General features: G+C 37.2%; 1 long non-coding RNA gene across 1 annotated transcript; it reads left to right on the forward strand.

Annotated features, from left to right (window-relative positions):
- The first annotated feature begins 223 nt into the window (after positions 1-223).
- Positions 224-1,522, forward strand: LOC144424550 (uncharacterized). The gene is made up of 2 exons (XR_013476752.1): positions 224-474; positions 1,185-1,522. It is a non-coding gene; the product is annotated as an uncharacterized LOC144424550 (long non-coding RNA).
- The last annotated feature ends 22,127 nt before the right edge of the window (positions 1,523-23,649 follow it).

Genomic DNA, 23,649 nt, shown 5'->3' on the forward strand with positions numbered 1-23,649 from the left:
TATAATGGCATAGGCTAATACGAGTGACGCTCACTGGTGCCTTTTGCTTCGAACAAGGAGAAGTAAGTTTTCAGTAAATCTTTCATGAATAGAGCAAAATGTTGTTGGAAAAGGCGTAAAAAATATAATCGATATTTCACCAATCACTGTTATACTATAGAGGACTTGCACGGGTCACGTGACCTTGTTACTGGACGGCAATAAAACAAAAACGTCCATTTGGCTCTTGTCAGTTGCAAGTCGGATTATACGTTTCCGTTTTGTTTGGCTGTTGAAAATGGTTATTTCGTATTGTTCCGCTGGCTGTACGTATAGTATAGACAATGAAATGGATCTTCAGCTATATTTCACTGTTTTCAAAAGATCCGGAACGTCGCGCAATGTGGATATCATCTATTGGCAGGACTGCTTGGTGTCAAGTCCAGAATCCATCTTACTTGTGTTTCACTGTTTGCGGACAGCACTTCGTTGATGGTGAGTCATGATGTGCCGTTATCAATTTTTTTAAATATTCATAAGCTCCCTCATTTCAATGGAAAGCAGATGACAACCTACTGTTATTGGTAGGCTTAGACGTAGGCCTACTTGTAGACTTGACTCGTGTAAGGTATTAATCAATAATTGCCATAAGGTATTGTTTCCCTAGTTAGCAGGTAATCTATTAGTAAGTGTGAAAATTTGAATAGATACCTAAAGTTTAACGCCAGTGCTAATGCAAAAAATAACCAGAATTCAATTGAATTCTCTATCTGAGAATACGCTCGCCACCGCATCTCTGATCCACCTGGGAGTTTCACAGGTTCCAATCCCATGCGGGGATAGTTATGTGCAAGGGGATTGCAGCTCTCCTCCCACTAAGGGTGGTTCACACGACCGCTGGTCGATTATGACATCCCCCACCATCAAGTCCATGCTTCTAAAACAAATAACTGGCTAACTAATCCCGACATAGAATGGTAATCGTACGATGTTGCACCTTGCAATCTGTCCCCAACCCCAGATAAATTCTATCCTAAAAACTACCCACATTGGTAGGCATAGTTGCCTTTTAAATTGAAAGAAATCTCCATTAATGGCCAGAAGGTGTTGTCTGATTGTTTTGTTAGTTAGCAGGTAATTTATTACTGATCTGATACACAAACTTGGCACTGTCTAATGATGATTAGTGTTTATTTTATTTTCAGGAAAAAGGGAAGATAACCCATTATCAGCTGCTTACATGTCCCATGGATATTTGAATTTTCGCCATCCCCAGAGAATAGTTAGAAAAAAGAGGATTTTGAAGAAAGTCAAAAGGCAGGACCATTTCAACAAATTCTGTTAACTTGTATGCGTTGCAATATTTATTCGCAGTTGTTAGCATAAACATTTGATGTGTCTTTCGACTAGACCTTCCACACTTTAAAAAAAAGCCGCCTACACCCCTTTTTCACTAGAACCATAATACTGTAAAATATTTGTTAGAAATTACCCCCGAGGCATCATATCTTCCATTTGAAAGGGCTGTGGAGGCAGATACATTTTGTACTCTAAATTATGGAATGTTACTTCCAGGTTATCTTATCCTTGCTTATAGATATCTTGAGGTTAGGGACTCATGCATGCCACACTGAAAATTCTCTTGTGTACTCTCAATATCAACCTAGTATCTGCAGATAAAACCAATTGTTTTTTAAAAATACATTTTTGACGTGCTTTATTTTTCCAATATAATTTATAATTACTGTAAAGTGTGTGATACATTTGGTACCATGAATACTATTTGCAAATTAGCTTGGGTTACACCCCTCTCAAATAAAAGTTTAGACTCTTAAGACGTATCTCATAATATTCTTTAAACAAAAGGTTGCGGCTAGCCGGCTACCCATCAGAATTTTCTTTCAGATCACAAAGTCGCAATATTACGCCTCACTAAGTTGCATTGGCAACTGTATCTGGTTGTAGTATCGGTGTCCAACTTTAGACTGAAACTTTCACTACCAGACCCACCGAAACAATTATTTTCTTGATAGGGTCGTCTTGAAGTTGCTTTCGTTAAAGCACAATGGACACTTTATCTCCACCAATCCACAGTAATCACAAGTTACTTTGTCATTACGATAAGCATCAATAAATGGATACTGAGGATGTATTATCAAGTCATGCAAGCTGAGGTCTTGTGCCACTGTGGTCTTGTTGCAACTTATACTTTGCCATCCATCTATTCCATGGTCGCACCCATATCTGTAAGATAATGGATACAGATAAGAGTTTTCATAAAATCTAACGACTTAGTCGTAAATGAATTTGATTCCGGGTAGCATATCTTTTTTACCAATGACAATAAAAAGACATTTTGAATCAGTTGTACAAGCACCATTAGGATAGAATTTATCTGGGGGAGAGCCAGTTATTTGTTTTCAGAAGCATGTACTTGGATGGTGGGGAATGGTCGTAACCGATCAGCGGTCATGTGAACCACCCTCGGTGGGAGTGGAGCTGCAATCCTCTAGCACATAACTATCCCCGCATGGGATTGAAACCTGTGAAACTACCAGGGTGATCAGTATCAGGCGAGCGTATTCCTAGATGGCGAATTCAATTGAATTCTGGTTATTTTTTGCATGACCACTGGTGTTAAACTTTAGTTATCTATTCAACCTTTTACACTTAGTAATAGATTACCTGCTAATTAGGGAAACAATACCTTACAGCAATTGATTATTAGTTCCTTACTGTCTTACACAAGTCAAGTCTGCAACTGCAAGTAGGCCCACGCCTAGGCCTACTAATAACAGTAATTGATTATTAGATTAATTCCTTACTGTCTTACACAAGTCAAGTCTGCACCTAGGCCTACTAATAACAGTAGTTGATTATTGATTATTAATTCCTTACCGTCTTACACAAGTCAAGTCTGCAACTGCAAGTAGGCCCACGCCTAGGCCTACTGATAACAGTAGTTTGTCATCTGATTTCCATTGAAATGAGGGAGCTTGTGAATATTTAAAGAAATTGATAACGGCACATTATCACTCACCATCAACGAAGTGCTGTCCGCAAACAGTGAAACACAAGTAAGATGGCTTCTGGACTTGACACCAAGCAGTTCTGCCAATAGATGATATCCACATTGCGCGACCTTCAGGATCTTTTGAAATCAGTGGAATATTACTGAAGATCCATTTCGTTGTCTATACTATACGTACGGCCAACAGAACAACGAAATAACCATTTTCAACAGCCAAACAAAACGGAAACGTATAATCCGACTTGCAACTGACAGGAGCCAAATGGACGTTTTTGTTTTATTGCCGTCCAGCAACAATGTCACGTGACAATGTCCTCTATAGAGGACTTGCACGGGTCACGTGACTTTGTTTACGGCAAAAAAAAAACGTCCATTTGGCTCCTGTCAGTTGCAAGTCGGATTATACGTTTCGTTTTGTTTGGCTGTTGAAAATGGTTATTTCGTATTGCCCCGTTGGCTAAACGTATAGTGGAATTCCTTTCAAATGAAAGATATGATGCCTTAGGGGTAATTTCTATCAAATATTTTACAGTGTTATGGTTCTAGTGAAAATGAGTATAGGCGGCTTCTTTTAAAGTGTGGTAGGTCTAGTCGAAAGACACATTAAATGTTTATGCTTACAACTGCAAAGTGATATTGCAACGCATACAAGTTAACAAATTTGTTGAAATGGTCCTGCTTTTTTCCTTTCTTCAAAATCCCCCCTTTTCTAACTATTCTTTTCTCTCTGGGGATGGCGAAAATTCAAATATTGATGGGACATAAGCAGCTGATAATGGGTTATCTTTTCTTTTTCCTGAAAAGAAATTAAACACTAATCATCATTTGACAGTGTCAAGTTTGTGTATCAGATCAGTAGGCTAATAGATTACCTGCTAATTAACGAAACAATCATACAATTAGGAGGATTGCAAGGTGCAACATCGTACGATACAACATCTATGTCGGGATTAGTTAGCCAGTTATTTGTTTTCAGAAGCATATACTTGATGGTGGGGGATGTCGTAATCGACCAGCGGTTGTGTGAACCATCCTCATTGGGAGGAGAGCTGCAATCCTCATGCACATAACTATCCCCGCATGGGATTGGAACCTGTGAAACTACCAGGGTGATCAGAGATGCGGTGGCAAGCGTATTCCCAGATGGCGAATTCAATTGAATTCTGGTTATTTTTGCATGAGCACTGGCGTTAAACTTTAGTTATTTATTCAACTTTTCACACTTACTAATAGATTACCTGCTAACTAGGGAAACAATACCTTATGATGAATTCCTCACACAAGGCAAGTCTACGCCTAGGCCTACAATAACAGTAGTTTGTCATTTGCTTTCCATCGGAGTGAAGGAGCTTATGAATATTCAAAGAAATTGATAACAGCACATTATCACTCACCATCAACGAAGTGCTGCCCGCACACAGTGAAACACAAGCGAGATGACTTTTGGACTTGACACCAAGCAGTCCTACCAATAGATGATATCCACATTGCGCGACGTTCCGGATCTTTTGAAAACAGTGGAATATAACTGAAGATCCATTTCGTTGTCTATACTATACGTACAGCCAACGAAACAATATGAAATAACCATGTTCAACAGCCAAACAAAACGGAAACGTATAATCCGACTCGCAACTGACAGGAGCCAAATGGACGTTTTTGTTTTTTTGCCGTCCAGTAAACAAAGTCACGTGACCCGTGCAAGTCCTCTATAGAGCAGGGGTTCTCAAACTAGGGTTCGCGAACCCCCAGGGGTTCACGAGAAGATTTCAAGGGGTACTTGGATGGCAGTCGGTTTTTTTTCCAATATCCTACAACAAAAGAAAACTTAGAAACTACCACATGAAAATGAATGTCAATGGACCTTTCCCCGACCTTTGACCTTAATTGTTTTGATTTTGGTCGCTCAGACCAATGACATTAAACAACATGATGCGCAACTCCGGCATTTTTGTCCGAAGATCGTATTCGATAGCACGCTCCAATGCACATACTTGACGAGACGAAAACGAGCGGATGTGTGCTGCTTTCAAGGCGTAGCACGAATGGTGTTCGTGCATGCTTCGACAGTTGTTGTCGATTTTAATGATATTTTGGAAAGTTAAGGTAAAAAGAAATCGGAAAAAGGTAAGGTAAATACTATGGTGGTATATCACACCCGGGCATCGCACTGTTAAGTACATGTGGGAAAGACAGCCTTTGTCAAATACTACGAAGTTATTAATTCAGTACGGTACGTAGTTGCCCATTTGCCGAAATTACATATTTACTTACCCCTTATGGTTTCAAATAGTTCATGCACCTCCAGTTAGATTCTTTTAATCAGTGAGGATATTTACTCATTGTTGATTGCTGCTCATTGTAATATACTATTGCGCATTCACTTATATTTGCGTTTTGAATCAAAGTGTTAACAAGTTCACCTAACATTTCACTCATACCGGTCTATCTTGTATAGTCTGATCTCTCAAGTATTTGGAGCCGCGAATGCTTGTAATTTTCTGACTAAACCCTTTTATTAGTTGGTTTATATACCAAATTCAGTAAAATATGAGATATTGGATTTATTAGCTTTTCCATTCTAAACCATATAGACTGCTTTATTTATTCTTAACGAAAATTAATAAATCTCCTCTCTTTTTTTCAGATGTGAAAGTTGTGGACAAACCTGTCTAAGCATTGTGAGACTCCTGCAGCACAAGAGGTAATAGCAGAAATAGTAAGTATATCAATCAAGAAATTAAGCCGACATAAAGCAAAACTTTCAACTATTCGTCTAATCTTAATTTCCTATTATTTATTCACAGGACAACTATAGCAGAAGGGGAGATATCAGACGTCTGGCGACATATCAGTGACAGTGTGATTCCAAGAAATATAATTAGAGTACTCCATAAATGTTTGCAATAGAAAAACAACCTAAGGAGGCATGCAAAGACATTTGACCCTCCGGTAGAGTTGTGTATGGCCCCCACATCCTGCAAATCTTGAGGAAAAAAAACTAAAACTTCCCAGCGTAAGATTGCATAAGCGGTCTTATTTGTAAAAAGGCACAAAACACGCCAAATATACTTAAAACGGCTTTGGAAAATGAGGATTACGGGTAACTCACTGCACCTGTGTTATATTTGGTTCATCAACTTTTGTTAGTACTATAGAAGAAATTACGGAAGGCGTATAATCATCATTCATGATAAAATACTATCATATATTTTTTAGACAACTTCAATCTAGACCAGGGATCTCAAACTCGCGTCCACAGAGAACTTCCAGTGCGGCCCTCGAACGCTTAAAAATAATTGTAATAGTATTTTGGAAGTTTTTTTTTTTATCTAAATGTAATAGATTTTTCAAACCTTTTAAAGTGAGATTGATTATCCACACAGAAAACAATTTACTGAAAGTAGTTTTGGAATATTAGTTTTTTTTGTCCACATTTTGACCCAATTAAGAATACACATCAAGCTAGCAAAAGAATACTTGAATAAAACACTTGAGTGATTAAATCAAACGCAAAGTACATGAAGAAAGTGGCATTTTCGAAGAAAATGGGAGTTGCAATATTTCTGCTTTCCACAAAATTTTGAAGCACATTGTTTAATTTGTCATATTTCCATCAATACAATGAAAAAACACAATAAGCTCAGCAGTCAATATGACAAATTCGAAGACCAACTTCGAACAGAAAATTTCCATGTGTTTGTATATTAATATAATTATACAACGACTTGGTTACTAAAAATCAATATCAATAATAATTCAAGCAATCCTATGCCAAGCAATGTGGTGCGAAATGTCTTGTCGAAAAAATCTGTCATTTTTTTTTACTGATCTATACATGAAATGATATAAGTAACTTTTTTTGCATTACTGGAATTAATTAAACATTTGCAAAGATCCAGATTAACCCATGATCATGTGGCCTCGTTATTTAGAGTTGGTACTATAAAATCATTTCAGCCTGGCCTTAGTATGCTGGTGACATTTATGATTTTTTATAATAATTACAGTAACTTGCAAATGTTGCAATAATAGTGGAATGCAAATATCAATATGTAATTGCATTTGAAATTGAAGAAAATAATAAAACTTAATCCAACTGTTTAGTTGCATCACAATATATGTCACAAACTAAAACTATCTTAAAAATATCTTTCAAGTATACATTATCAAAAACTGTTTGCGGCCCTTTCTACAATTTCCAAATCGCAATGCGGCTCTCGAAAACCCATGAGTTTGAACCACTGATCTATTCTAGACGATTCAAGCATTGCTTTGGGAAATAATATCACTTCAATTAAATTGAAATAATCTTGCTATATTAAATACAAAATCGTTGCTATCATAAAGGTGAACCAATTCAGCCACTCGAAATATATTGGCCTTCACAAAGCAATGAAGGCAAAATTGAGAGTTCATGAGCTATGAACATTTGTTCTTTTCTTTGTCTTGAACTTTTCATACTCCACAGCCCCTATTAATTTTTTATAATTTTAATTACCATGTGATGGTCATACATATCTTTAACTTGTATTTTCTGTCATGATGTATTATCTCAATGTGCCAAACTATTAATTAGTGTGCATATTTTGCTTCCAGATGACATAAATGTATTGTCATGTTCATTACCTCAGCTTGGAGTATTGACAAGAAAAAGGTGCCAGTAAATTAGGTAAAAAAATTTTCAACTCATTGTTATAATCAGAATTCACAATCAATAGGAATTATAAACAGCCAACAATCAGTGAGAATTATATGCGAAATCCCTCAGAATAAATTTGTCTAAAATCGGAGGAAGGCAAAAAATATAGGTAGTTTCCATCCACACAAGCATTTCAAGAAGACTTGCTCGAGCCAAACTAAATGAGCATCGTCAGGTGATCGGTAAGGCTGCAAGTTGAATTCAGCCCTGCAACCTCCTGCATAGAAGATAATATTAATTAGTGGGCTATGAGCTAAATTCCTAAATTTAAACAAACCTATCTACGATGCATTATGTACCAGCAATGTTACCTACGATTAACTGAATATGTAATATGTCTAATAAATTCACCTACAAAAGCAAGTTCGATAGGTGCAAACTTTGTGTTATGGAATTGTATCGCAGCACAGTTTTGTATGACACCCTCTTTAAATGAAATTTCAATGCTTAAGCGCAAACATTAAAATTACTAACTTTGGACTTTGTCATTATCTGCAAAATGTTCCACACAAATCTTTCCGCTATCGCGTTTGTAATCTTCTCTGATAAAAAAAAAAACGTCTATGATGTCCAGAATTGCTCTTTACAGCTTGCCTGTTATTCCAGCTTTCCAAGTAAGCAAAACTTCTCAGATATAGAGATTATTTTGTTTCGTTACAGGCGCAAAAAGGCAGGTACTACACGTAAAAAAGACGCCGAGTAGCAAAAGCGAGCGGAAAACGGACGCGAAAGGCGACGAGAAATATGTGCATTGGAGCGTATCATGAAATACAATGTTTTGCCTGTAGTCAGTCTCTGATGCAATTTGTACATGCTAGGCACGGTGAGGGCACTTAAGTTTATGTCGTATCACAGAAACACAGATTTATTAGCTCAGTAAGATGGGTGCAAATATACTATTGAAAGATTAGATTCAACAGGTTTATCGAGGTATTAAGATCGACTATATACCACATAAAATTACAAGACCAATAATGTTATAGTGATAAACATGGTTTAAATGGACTAACCAAGACTATCCAACAGATGAAATTGAGGGGAATAAAAGATTTCCCGCTGAGCCAAACATGTACAAGCCTTCCCCAGCATTGGTAACAACCTATTGGAGGGGAACAAAATAGATCCAACAGTTTTGTCGTCTGTAGTTGGTGCTAATCCCACGAAGTTAGATCGAGCCAGAGTTCCAATCATGCCGGTTAAACCAAAAACAGTCGGGTATCTGATAGGTTTTACAATATAGTTCATTCATTCAGTGTAGAAATAGAATATAACAGATTATAAAAAATATATGATGAAGGAACAAGCAAGTAAATCCAAGAAAATTACTACAAATTATACAGTTTTGCAGATATTGTGTTGTATAGGAATAAAAATACACACCAGATATATGCTTTTGGGCACAACAAACAAAAACCATGAAGTAATGGAGCGTCCGAGCTATTTTATTAAAGCTGCCTGGTTTCATCTCCAAATAAAATGACCAAAAATAAAATGACCAAAATAAAATGATGATGCTTGCTTTCATTTTTCTGCTGTCTTACGAAGCGCTGTCTTTTTCATCAGCGGCACTTGAGGTAGTTTCAACTAAAGAGTCTGGGGGCAGATCTGGTTGGATCCCTGACAATCCTTTCTCACTTTCGTCAGATTCGCATGTCTCTGTATCAAATGAAGTATCTGGTGACAGATCCTGTTAAATTATGATCCAAAGTTAAATTATGGTATAAGTAATCCTTACCTCACAATTTGATGGTTCTTTTCTGTTGGGCGACAAGAATCTGATATAGGGTCAGGGTATTCATCAGTTGGTCCATCGCATCCATGAAAATGCATGATGGAACGCGTTGCTTGTATGAAAATTTATTTCATAGAGGAATTAACATATTGAATATATCATATGTATCGAAAACAATATTTATGTTGGCCTACCTTGGTACACACGAAGGTATTTCCGGTGATTTTTCCTAGATTGAATATACTGTGAGTGTGAGGCCTGTTGCATTACTTTATCCACCTCATCGCTTTTTGGCATTCAATATGTGGCTTCGGAAAAGACACAAATCTTACTCCATTTGAACGGCAGGGGTACGGAACCGTACAGGTTTTCAGACCGGCAAATACCATATGCGCAGCGTTTACACATAGTTAGTCTACCAAAATATTTCACTAATAGATTCTGTTTAATAAAAATGCAACATCGTATCGAAGACAAATTCTTCTGTACTGACATACGGTAGGCCTCGGTACCCTTGATTGCATCAGCATGACTGTCTACTATTTTTTGGTTCGAAATAGCAGTTGTGACCTGAACAGTACCGTACCTGTAAGGTGCCTGCAACGGGTACCGGTACAGCATTTTAGTATAGGATATATATATAGATTTCGTGAACGTGATTTGCAAAAAGTAACATACAGTATTACAGCTTTCTAATTCTCGCAGCCCTGTGAAGAAGAAAAAAAGGGACAAAGATCTGCCTAAACCGCCGGCAACCTGCGCGGAACGCGTCCAAAGTTGTCTGAGCGACTTGTCAGCGGAGAATGTTTGTTTACATCAAAGTGACTATAAACCAAGTGAGAACAACCATTGGTAACGGTATAAGCGCTGGTGTGACGTCACACCAGCCATTTTGTGTCCAAAGTTCTATAGCTGTTTGATCCTAACTAGAGAGAGAGAGAGAGATTTATTTCCACAAACAATGAAAAAACAATATTAAATAATATCGATAATTTTTAGAGAGTTAGACTATAATGAAAACAATGAAAAACAGTATAAAACAATATCGATGATTTTTATAGAAGTAGTCCAATTTACACATTGTTTTGTGTTGGCCAGTATGCAAGACCGTTGAAGGTCATCAAGGCTCCTGACCAATTTAACACTGTTATTGATTAAGAAGTCGGAATTAATTGTCACAATATAAATATAAAAAAGACGGAGAATGAGCCGGCAGATATTTTAGTTCCACGATTCAACACTAAAAGCACATTGTGATAGAGTTTAGAGGACATGTGTAAAATATATCTAATACCAGTGCTACATTGTGATCTAGTACATTACAGATCGCCATAACCGAGTCGGGCTCAGTATGAAATATAAATGAACAGAATAGCACAGACACATTTGCACCATGTTATATAAATATTAAGGTAAGACAATTATTGGACACGTAGTGGACATAACGAACAATATTATGTTGTTGTTGTTTTTCGTTAACATCATAATTGAAAAAATCGCTTTACTCTTTGAATACTACTCCAAATGGCATTGAAATTTTCACTGGTTGAATATGGAATTTTTTCCAGGAGGCTATTACTTTTTTTTTTTCTTCTCTATGACGTCATTAAAATTATGTGGCTCTACGTGTCCATATATTTGAGCATAGCTCTCTTGTTAAACAGTATAAAAATCCTGAGGAAATATACACTGATATACAATCGGAAGTTGAAGATATAATGCAAACTGAAAGAATAATAGATATTTCAATATTCAATCATATTAATGACGGATTAAAAAAAGAATGTTAACTAATCTGAATACATTGTTAGCAAAAGCTTTTTCATTTTCTTAGTAAAAAGAGATAGAGACACATTTTTTATTTCAGATGGGACACCACCCCAAACCTGCACGCCATTATATTTTAAAGATCGCTTCCCAACATCAGTGGAAACCTGTGGTGTAAAATGGGATCTATTTTTTTGGATCTAGTACCATACTTATGTACATCTTTAAGATGAGTAAAATAGTCCTTGAAAGCAGGGGGGAGAAGCCCATTTTCATGCCGATGCATAAATTTTGCAATTTCTAAAGTATGCATCTCTGATAGCTGTAAAATTTCATTTTGACAGAAAAGTCGGATGTTTGTTATACGACTCCTCTCTGAAAATGATATACACCTAATTATTTTATTTTGTAAGACTTGGATTGGCTGTAATGAAGACTTGGCGGCTGATCCCCAACTAAGGATTCCATATTGCAGTCGTGAATGAAATAAACTATAATAAACTACTTTCAGCGTTTTTAAATTCGAAATGTGTCTTAGTCTATAAAAAATACCGACGGTTTGTGATAACTTCTTGGCTAGTTGACTAATATGCGGTTTCCAGCTTAAATTATCATCTATCGTGACCCCCAAATATTTTATACTATTAGTTCGCTCAATTATTTTACTGCCTAAAGAGAGTTTGAAGTTAGTAGTATCTATTCCCTTATTACAAAAAAGCATAAATTTTGTTTTAGAATAATTTAAAGATAATTTATTTGCCTTAAGCCAAATATGAACATTTTGTATTTCAGTGTTCACCACAGTCTCAAGTTCGGACAGAGATGTAGCGGACTTCAAAAGAGAAGTATCATCTGCAAAAAGCGTGGAATAGAAAGAAGATGCAGCCGGTAGATCATTTATATAGCATAAAAAAAGCAGTGGGCCAATTGTAGAGCCCTGTGGCACTCCACATTTGATTATGCCCATTTCAGAAAAAAATTCCCTATTTTGAACATATTGCTGGCGTCCGCTTAAATATGACGCAATAAGATTAAGTGATTTCCCTCTTATACCATAATGGCGTAATTTATGCAGTAAGATCGAGTGGTTAACCGTATCGAACGCTTTAGCGAGGTCCAAAAAAATCGCGCATGTTATCTTTTTGTTTGTACTATTATGCATTATCATTTCCTTAAGCCCAGCTATTGCTAATTCAGTAGAATAATTATTTCTAAAACCAAACTGAGAGAGACTTAAAGCACCTGTTTTTTCAAAAAAATATTTGATTCGATTATATAAAATATTTTCATACATTTTGGCTACTTGCGATAAGAGAGAAATAGGCCTATAATTGTTTGGGTCATATTTAATCCCCTTCTTATGGAGTGGCACAACCTTTGCTATTTTTAAAATATCTGGATAGACACTTTCATGGAAACTTTTGTTAAAAATTTCAGACAAAATAGGTGACAAGACAAACTTGGCAATTTTGAAAATCTTTATGGGTATGTCATCACTACCTACAGCCTTGTGCACATCCAGTTTGTCAATTTGCTGTTCTATTTCCAGGGGAGTTGTATCACGAAGGAAAAAAGACTCTTTCGTGCTTGTCCCAAGAGTGTGCATATGGTGTGCTGCAACTGGACTTATTCGTGAAGCAAGTTTAGCACCAACTTCTAAAAAATGTTGGTTAAGAGCAGTACAAATTGCATTGCCATCATTAATTTTATTTCCATTAACTATAAGATAGGAAGGTAATTTGTTTTTCTTTGATGAAGTGCCAATAATTTCACGAATCTGAATCCATGTTTTTGCAATATCTTTTTGGTAGCGAGAAAGAACTGCTTTATAATAATCTTGTTTAGCCTTAGTAAGAGTGTGATGTAACTAAGTGATTTAAACCTGCGATCGTTAAACAGCTGATTAAAAAAAAACGATGCTCAATAATTCGGACCAAACTTTCACAGCGGCAAAACATATGAGCATTCTTCTGAAAAGTTAATTATCCGCAGATGTTTCTCAGATAACTCGGCTCGGCGGTATGGTAAGCATATACGAAGTTAAGGTTAAAGTCATCCAACTTCACTCGATAAATCAACACCAGAATATTAAACAAAAAGATACACATTTTATTATTGGATTATTATAAAATTCCTGGTGTAATTATCGCTACTTGCACAGAACCTATTTTAACAAACTGACGGAACTACAATACAAATTATACTACAGAAACTTGCACTATTTTTGCGGTACATGTCATGATATTAAAATATGCGTTTCGCAAATTTTCAACAAGGTATACATTGCCAAAATAATATCCAAAAAATATACTACATGCATAGAATAAAGGATAACGGCGTATATCAAGTTTACAAGAACATATAATTTTTTGCATGAATATTTAATCTTAAATTGAGAAAACGTTTCAAAATTTTAAAAGCGATATTGTGGCAAGATGGGAAATTATATTTCAAGCAACTTTATTTGTCAGAAAAGTAACAAGCGAACATATATTATGAAAGGCATTAATATTTGCGCGAAATATAGTTTATACTTCGCGCAAAAATACTATTGCTTTTTTGGATGGGTGGCATAAATATTGGGTAAAACTATCAATTTTCAAATATTTATCAGGTGTGTAAGACTTGAAAAGAGTTAGTAACGATTGTGGGCATTCATCGGGATTGACACTTTCCATAGAAACAAACAAACAATTTAAACCCCGTGTCTTTATAGGGTTCCCCCGGAAACATCAAGGCTAATTTTTCACTGTTGGATATCGAGGAAATTACAATTAAGTTTTATTAACGAGAACGTAGAAGACATGATGACGTCGCTAGATCACCTAGTAAATATTTTACATTTTTCGACGCAAAAGAATCGAAATATCCTGCCAATAATAAGTTGATAAGAGATGCAACACCAGTCGCGGCGGCTGGTTTTTAAATTTTGTACCTTATAAAGTAGGCTACATGCTTCGATGAAATTCATTAGGCCGCACAATGTGCTAGCCATTATATCGTTTACATTCTATAATTTATGAAGCAACTGTTGCAACAGCTCGTTAAATTAAGAAACATTTTCCCCAGAAAATTCATTTCATCAGCTTCTGGAATGATTAATGTAAAACGCAGGCTTTAAACTTTCGGCATGGTGTGAACAGGTATCATAATACCAGTTCAAATAGTACCTGATTTAAACGTATGCATTAGGTTAATGACGTTTCACACTTGCGAAGGAAAGCGATATGTGTTTTTATACGGAACGTTGCGACGTAATTGCGTAACTAAGTAATTGGGGAACGTTGTTGTTTAACTTAAGTTGGCGATGTGGACATTTCGAGAATTGGAGAACATTGAATGAAATAACTTATACAATTTTACTGGTGCACGACAGATTATATCTAATATCGAAAGCTATTCTTAACCTATGCAAATGTGTCGATGTCATAATAGGTTAAAACAAGCAAATCGAAGTTTTTGTTATTTAACTCAAAAGCGTTTCAAAAAAATTCCACGCTTTTCAATTTTGCCGATTTTTGTATGATAATCGCGACATTTTATTTCCATCTCATAATTGTAATTTTTCTCTTAGACTGTCTTTCAAACAATATAAAACTTTTCTGCATATAATATAAGGTTCGTGAGATATGAGGTTTCAAAGTTGTATAACTCACACGGGATGATGTCCAGGATGCGGTATGGCGCAATTCCAAAAGAATTCTCAATGCAAACTGAAGTCGTACTGCGCTCAGTTTATATATACCAATAAATCCTTAGACATCAATATTTAATTCTCTGTTTCAAAACAACAACCTAGCATGCCAATATGCCGCACCGAGATCCCACCAGTACCGGTATTTTAAATTTGTGTGCAGCAGCGACACAATAGATGCGGAAGATGTTTAAATTAAACTTGCTCTATCTAGCTGAATTTTTATTAGTTTAAAAAAACAACTCACTTACCAGAGATGAAAAAGAAAACAACTTCCGTACCTCCTTCAATCACGGTGATTCACGATTTCTCGAGTAGCACGGCGAAGCAACTGAGCAGGACCGGTTAGCTCACTCCCAGACCTCCTAAATAGGAGGTCTGATGTTCTGGACCGATAGCACGGATTTGAATCGCAGGCGAACCACTGAAGCGTGAATATGTGGTCTGCTAGACCGGTTCCAGCGGACATGTAATCAGGCCTCAAATCCGTGCTATCGGTCCAGAACACCCCCCCCCCCCTCCCAAAAAAAAGCAACTTTTTTTGCCGCATACTGTGCGTTTGAGAAAAATTATTAAACCACGTTTAACGACAACAGGATTCTGAAATGCTGACCAATGACATTAAACAATGTTGTTTAATGTCATTGTGCTGACAATGGAGGTACTGGTTGTGGTAGTCGTGTCAATTCGGCCGAAAGTCGACTGAGAAAATATAAGCCGCTGAAAGCGGATTTCACTCTTCTGACACCATGAAAAAATTTGCTGTAGCATTATAACGCATCTCGACGATTAAAATGCATACTAATCGGTGTCTTCGTACATGAGTTTCATAACATCAAGTACTAGACATGAAATAAATATGTATGACCCACAGTCTTCTTTTTTATAATAAAAATATAATTTTTTACCCATTCATTAAATAAGGTATCTGGTATAGTGCATTGTGACGTGTGGCATCTGGAGATTTCCTGATACTTCAATCAGTGTTTTCAGTAGGTTAGGCTTTGGCTGGTTGTTATTTTGGTTTATTGATGTTCGCCTTTTCCAATATATGTTATGTAATATATTTTGTTACATCAAACAGTCGTCTTCTTGCCTTGTCGGGACACAATTACCAATTATCATCTTTATCGTCGTTTTTTCAACTCACATGTGTGCCTCTTTTTTATCACACGAAACGAAACGCCCGACGAGCCTCTCACTGCTTCTTACCATGTCTCTTATTATAAATATTAGTGTTCGTGTTATTTTCGCTGACCGAGCACGTTGCATTATACGATATAAACTGTTCTGTTTTTGGACACGTAGTGGACATAACGATCGTTTCAATATTATGTTGTTGTTGTTGTTCTTGTTCTTTGACACGTTTTTAAAAAGTCGCTTTTCTCTTTGATTACTGGACTAATTGCTTTGAAATTTTCAGTGGTTGAAGATGAAATTTTTCTCCAGAAGGCTATTACTTTTATTTATTTCAAATATTTCTGTTAGCTCTGTAAGATTTGTTTTTGTTTGCTATGACGTCACTAAACGTTCTGCGGATATCGGACGCCATTTTGTGTCCAACGGACCATCTTGCAATTTCAATTCACGCTGTCACAAGACAGGAGTTCTGGTACCGTAACGCAGCGCGGTGACACTGAACTAACTCGTAGCTGTCAAAAGCTTGAAAATCCATACAAATATGAGAAATAAAAAGATGAAACTTGGCAGGTGGGTAGAGTTGTGTTTCTTTTAGCCATATTTGAAAGTTTCGCGTTTCTACATTTGAAGGAGGGGGAATAGGGGGTGTGCATTTCCGATACGTCGATATTATCTTTGTCAACCAATTTACGGCCACCGTGTTTTCGTCTGTTTGATTGCTGTGATGTGGTGCTTTGTTCATAATTTAACGAGTTTTGTTCGAAATAACCGTGTTCTTGAAATATATGACGGTCAGAAATGCAATTAGAAGCCCAATGTTTTCACGCTGTCACAAGACCAACAATTGTCAACCAATTTGCGACCACCGTGTTTTGTCTGTTTGATTGCTGTATGGCTGCGTATGCGATAGTCTCGACGCAGCATAAACGACGATCAAGGCTTGAAATCCGTGGTCGCACACTGGTCGCAAATACGTCTTTCGAGTGCCGTACTTTGGGGATTTGTATAGCTTCAACCCTTTGTCGTAGAAAGTTAATACGAGGTTTAGCGTGTAGAATAAATGCCGCCAATGCACCCACGGTGAAAAATTTAACGGGTTAGATATATTGGTTTTTGTTTTATAGCGGTTTGAATGAAATTGTCCGCAGACTGGCTACACCACCCTAGGCCTGGTGAGTTGTCCGTGTAGTAGAATTGTCCATCAGCCCTAAACGGCTATGACAGTCACTGTACCAAAAATTGTACCCCGATTCGGCTGGTGTTAAGTTGACGCATGTTATTTAGTAACGTTTTTATCTGAAATGTCTGACTGTGGTTCGGTACCTGATCCGATAATACGGTACATAATTGACTCATATCACGAGATATTTCAACTGATGTTTCAATTGTCACAGGACCTAAAATAACTATTACAGTCCCTGTACCGTCACGGTACCCCGATACAGGTACTGGTAAGTCACCGCCGGTATGTTAGTCGTTGGTCACCGCATATGATTTTTGGGGAATTGTTCTGCGTGTCCATATATTTGAGCATTGCTCTCTTGTTTTTTAAATCATGCTCGTTTTCCAGGCATTTTTGTTATATAATTTGTTCGTTTTACTGTATGTTTCTTTAATCCGAAACTTGTTATACGAAATTGTTTTGCATGCGCTATGGCCGAGGAGTTTCCAGTGAAGTTCTCTCTTGTGGAGGACATTCAATAGTAAATCTGAACGTCGGACCATTTAATTTAAACATTTTTGGAACGAAATGAGAATTCAATCATTTTGTTGAAAACACTGGATTTGGTCTGTGTGTACTTGGTCATTTTCGGTTGTTTGAATGTTGGAAACTACAAAGACTCTGTTCAACAAAAACGGTGAATAACTTTATTGGGGCGATGTTTATATGTTACCATAGCTTCAGTATATAGAACACATTTTAAATTTACACATAGACCCGAGATTACTTTAAGATAGAGTATAATTGTCTACGACTCAACCTCTCCATAATTGCTTTAGTCAAACACCACCAGTTTGCCAAGTGATCACAATCATATTCTTGCAATCGATGGTCCGAATATGAAAAGCAATATTGTTCGATTATTTACTGCAATTTGGAACGAAAATTGTGTTTTTACTTATTTATTGTTATCGGTGTACGGCCGCATTCGATTTTCCAGGTTTCAAATTCCAGTCAAGATTTTAGCCGCACTCCATAAAGCTTCAGGTTGTGTGTTGTTCATGTTTTTTATTATTCCCGTGTAGTACGATCCCTATCCTAAAGTACTGTACGTAAGTTTGAAGCCTTCCCTGTATATATTATTCTACAGTAGTATCATAATGCGTAAGTAATCATAATAACTTTATTCTTACATTCGTCATGACATGTAAACTTGAGGTAAAAAGACATCAAACGTCATAGAAAATCATCAATGATATACAACTGTATGACGAACTCTGTCACAACATGAACGACCCCTAAACCTTTCTAAACTTGCAACCTGGTTAAGTACAGAATAGGTATCTTTGAGGGTTCCATTACATTTGAATCAATGACAATTGCACCGGCATACTATTGCACCTGTGGACTTTTTTTGTGTTTTACGGATATTTGAACCCATACTAACCCTAACCCATGGGTTTTAGCCCCCGCATATAGATTGAACCCGCGGATATACACATGGGTTCGAATGTACAGTCACTGTGATGTCTTGTGTATTACCAAATCACCAGTAGACAGAAATATTACAGTTTATTATACGGCAAAGTAAGACGTTAGTATATCGCAGTTTAACGCTAGACAGTTCAAAACACAAGAATCAATAATAAGCACGCAGACAGGTAAAGCAAGGAGCAATTACGAGAAAACAATTATGACGTCATAATCACAAATCTAGTCTGTGTTAAAAACAACAAGCTATGACGTAAATACACAGCACCCCTCTCCCCTTAGGAAGAAATGAACAATGTCACTAAATGAACACATTTACAATTAACCCTCAATTCAAAGTTCATTATCAATATCACTATAAATTTAATCTGTCAGGCGGCCTCCTGTTTCTGAGAGGATTGCGCCTGGGTATAGGACGTTGCTGTGCTCCTTGATTACCCTGTGACTGGACAGGATTGTTATCTGTCGATGTGCTTGATCGGTTCCAATTATACCATTCCGGTTCTTCATATCTTCGACAAAGTTCGTCATTTTCAGCTTTCAGCTGCTGATCGATATGGCGTTTCCAAGTTACACCATTAGAAATTTTGACAAGGTATGTCAGTGGTCCAAGATGTTTAATAATTGTGCCACTGACCCATCTTCTCTTTTTGCTAGAATAGTCACGAGCCAAGACTGCTTGACCAAGTTCAAAATATCTTGTTTTACGATTTCTTTTGGAATCTTGCACGTTAGTTTGCTTTTCATTAACTTTTGATGCTAGATCAGGCTTGACCAAGTCTAAACGTGATCGTAGAGATCGCTTCATTAATAACATGGCTGGTGACTCGTTCGTTGTCGAATGAGGTGTATTTCTGTACGCTAGTAGGAAATTATCCAGTTTGTGTAAAATATCACCCCTTCCTCCCTCGGAGAAGAGAACTCTTGAAAATTCCGACAAATCTTTCTGCCATACCATTACTCGACGGATGAAATGGTGCAGATCGTGAATGACGTATTCCATTATTCTTCATAAAATTTGCAAACTCTTCCGACGTGAAAGTAGGTCCATTGTCAGACACAAGTTGTTTGCATATACCATATCTTGCAAATATGTGTCGGAGTTCTTCGATAGTTCTTTACGATGTGATAGAACGCATAGGGATTACTTCTGTCCATTTTGAATACGCGTCAATTACAACTAAAAACATCATATCCATGAACGATCCTGCAAAATCAACATGAATTCGTTCCCACGCATTTGAGGGAAATTCCCACATATGTAGTTCAGCATTTGCAGGCATTTTTCGCGTTTCCTGGCAAGAAGCGCATTCTTTCACTCTATTTTCAATTGAGTTAGTAAGTTGTGGCCACCGGACATATGATCAAGCCAATGCTTTCATTTTGACTATGCCTGGATGTGACTCATGTAGTTCTTCTAAAATTCTTGTACGTAATTTAGGTGGAATCACAACTCTGTTTCCCCACAATAAACATCCTTCATGAACACTGAGTTCATGTCTTCTATTGAAATATGGTTGTAGTTCATCATTTTTGATTTTGTTTGGCCAACCTTTCAGGACCAAATCTACTACTTTAGACAATATTGGCTCATTAGTGGTTGCTTTTCTTATTTCCGTACTTGTGACGGGCAATACTTCAAAAATGCAACGTAAAGAATATTCTTCATCATCTGTATGTGAACTTTCAGACAATGGAAATCTTGATAAAAAATCTGCGTTACCATGATTTTCAGTTTTACGATATTCGATGTCATATTGGTGTGATGCTAGAAACATTGCGTAACGCTGTAAACGAGCAGCTGTCATTTTTGGAATTGATTTATCTGGGCGGAAAATGGATGTTAGTGGTTGATGGTCTGTAACCAGTGTAAACCGTCTACCATATAAATATAGGTAAAACTTTTTCACACCCCATACTATGGACAGAGCTTCTTTTTCAATTTGTGAACAATTCATTTCTGCTTTTGTTAATGTTCGAGACGCAAAAGCAATGGGTCTCTCTGATCCATCTTTCATTACATTTGATAATACGCAACCAATACCATATTGACTGGCATCACAACTCAATTTCACTGGTTTCTTAGGGTCATAATGCACTAATACTTGATCAGATGCAATCAATTGTTTCGCTTTAAAAAAACTTTGTTCACACGACTTTGACCATACGAACTTTTGACCCTTTTTCAATAGACAATAAATTGGCTGTAGCACACTTGCTAGCTCTTTGCAAAATTTAGCATAAAAATTAATCATACCAGTGAATGCTCGGACTTGAGATACATTTTCAGGACGCGGTGCATCCACAATTGCAAAGTTTCTCTGTCATATGTTGTCCGTTACAATCAATATCATGGCCAAAGAAAGTAATACGATCTTTCATAAATTCGCATTTTGTTAAATTCAGTCTCACCCCATATTCTTTTAATCTCTTTAAGACGTTTCCCACATTCTTGAGGTGATCTTCATCATTTGATTCAGTGATGATCATGTCATCTAATATACATGCCACTTTAGGCAATCCTTGCAAAATTTGTTCCAGAACCCGTTGCCAGATAGCTGGAGCTGATGCAATTCCATAAACCATTCTATTTACACGATACAGTCCTCTGTGTGTATTCAATGTGAGTAGATGTTTGCAGTCTTCATCGACTTCTAATTGCAAATAAGCATTTTTCAAATCTAATTTTGTGAACTTTTGTCCACCAGCTAAGATTTCAAACAGTTCTTCAACTCTTGGGAATGGGTATTGATCAATCTTCAAAGCTGGATTAACAGTTACTTTGAAATCACCACAGAGACGTATTTGACCATTTGGTTTTGTTAGTGGTCCACCTTTTTCGACCACATACAATTTCAATTTTGCAGCTTCATTTCCACATTGAACTTCAACTGGTAACAGCCCAAGTGGTTTTAATGGCTCACCCGTGTACGTTTTCATTTTTATAGCAGTAGGTGTGGGCTTCTCATTTTTAAAATGCTTTTGATAATCTTTATTCGATATTATCGATACGGCTGCCCCCGTATCCATTTCCATTTGTATTACTCTTCCTGCTACTTTGACAGGTATCCATATGATATCAGTGGCATGAACGGACACTTTTTCATTTACTTTTGCCACTTGTATATTTGATAGAAATTTCGATGCCACTTTATCTGCAGCGACGCTTTTCTCTGCTTCTCTAGTGCAGTTTTGATGACGCCCAGGTCGTGGCTGGGAGTTTCGTTTGTGGTGTGGTTTAGATCTACACACAAATTTGGTGTGACCTCTTTTATTACAATTAAGACAATATTTCTCTTTAAACCAGCATTTATCTGGATGGTGTCCACGCTTTACGTAATGAGCATTTTCACTTTCATAATTTGCAGTATTTTTGCCTTGAATCACTTTTGTATCTTTTGCAGCAGTTTCAACTTCTACAGCAATTTGCAACGCTTTTTCATGTGTTAAATTTTTTTCAGTTATCAATTGATTTTGTGAGTGGCTGCATTTCAGTCCACTTACGAATTTGTCGCGAAGTGTGTTTCCCAACTCAGCACCGAACTCACATGTGGTGGAGAGGCGCTTTAAATCTGCGTAAAAAGCTGACACACTTTCTCCGTGTTTTTAACTTCGTTGATGGAAGCGAAATCTTTCTGTTTGAACCAGTGGTTCCGGCGACAAATGATCTTTTAACACTCTACAGAGTTCTGCGAATGTTTTCGTGGCAGGTTTTTCCGGGGCGACCAAGTCACGTACAAGCATGAAGGTTTTACGCCCAATGACGCTAAGGAAAACGCTGACCTTTTTCCCATCTGCAATTTCGTTAGCAATCATGAATTGCTCCAGTCTTTCAACATACGTAGGCCAGTCTTTCTGATCTTCTATAAATTCTCCGATTGAGGAGAGCCAATTGCCAACGCCATTTCACAGATTTACAATAGTGATAACTGAATACTTGATAGCTGACTGACGACTTAATTTCAATTGATGCCGTTATTCTCAATTCCCGAAGCTTGATTTTTCTGCTGAGTGATCGAGCGGGTATTCCTGCCTCTCTTTAGATTACGTTGATTCGTTTTAATATGTATTCGTCCTATAGGCAATAATATCCCATCCTCGTCGCCAGTGTGATGTCTTGTGTATTACCAAATCACCAGTAGACAGAAATATTACTGTTTATTATACGGCAAAGTAAGACGTCAGTATATCGCAGTTTAACGCTAGACAGTTCAAAACACAAGAATCAACAAGAGAGCAATGCTCAAATATATGGACACGCAGAACAATTCCCCAAAAATCATATGCGGTGACCAACGACTAACATACCGGCGGTGACTTACCAGTACCTGTATCGGGGTACCGTGACGGTACAGGGACTGTCATAGATATTTTAGGTCCTGTGACAATTGAAACATCAGTTGAAATATCTCGTGATATGAGTCAATTATGTACCGTATTATCGGATCAGGTACCGAACCACAGTCAAACATTTCACATAAAAACGTTACTAAATAACATGCGTCAACTTAACACCAGCCGAATCGGGGTACAATTTTTGGTACAGTGACTGTCATAGCCGTTTAGGGCTGATGGACAATTCTACTACACGGACAACTCACCAGGCCTAGGGTGGTGTAGCCAGTCTGCGGACAATTTCATTCAAACCGCTATAAAACAAAAACCAATATATCTAACCCGTTAATTTTTTCACCGTGGGTGCATTGGCGGCATTTATTCTACACGCTAAACCTCGTATTAACTTTCTACGACAAAGGGTTGAAGCTATACAAATCCCCAAAGTACGGCACTCGAAAGACGTATTTGCGACCGACCAGTGTGCGACCACGGATTTCAAGCCTTGATCACCGTTTATGTTGCGTCGAGACTATCGCATACGCAGCCATACAGCAATCAAACAGACAAAACACGGTGGTCGCAAATTGGTTGACAATTGTTGGTCTTGTGACAG

This window comes from Styela clava, chromosome 6 (assembly GCF_964204865.1).
Source record: "Styela clava chromosome 6, kaStyClav1.hap1.2, whole genome shotgun sequence".
NCBI classification, from domain to species: Eukaryota; Metazoa; Chordata; class Ascidiacea; order Stolidobranchia; family Styelidae; genus Styela; species Styela clava.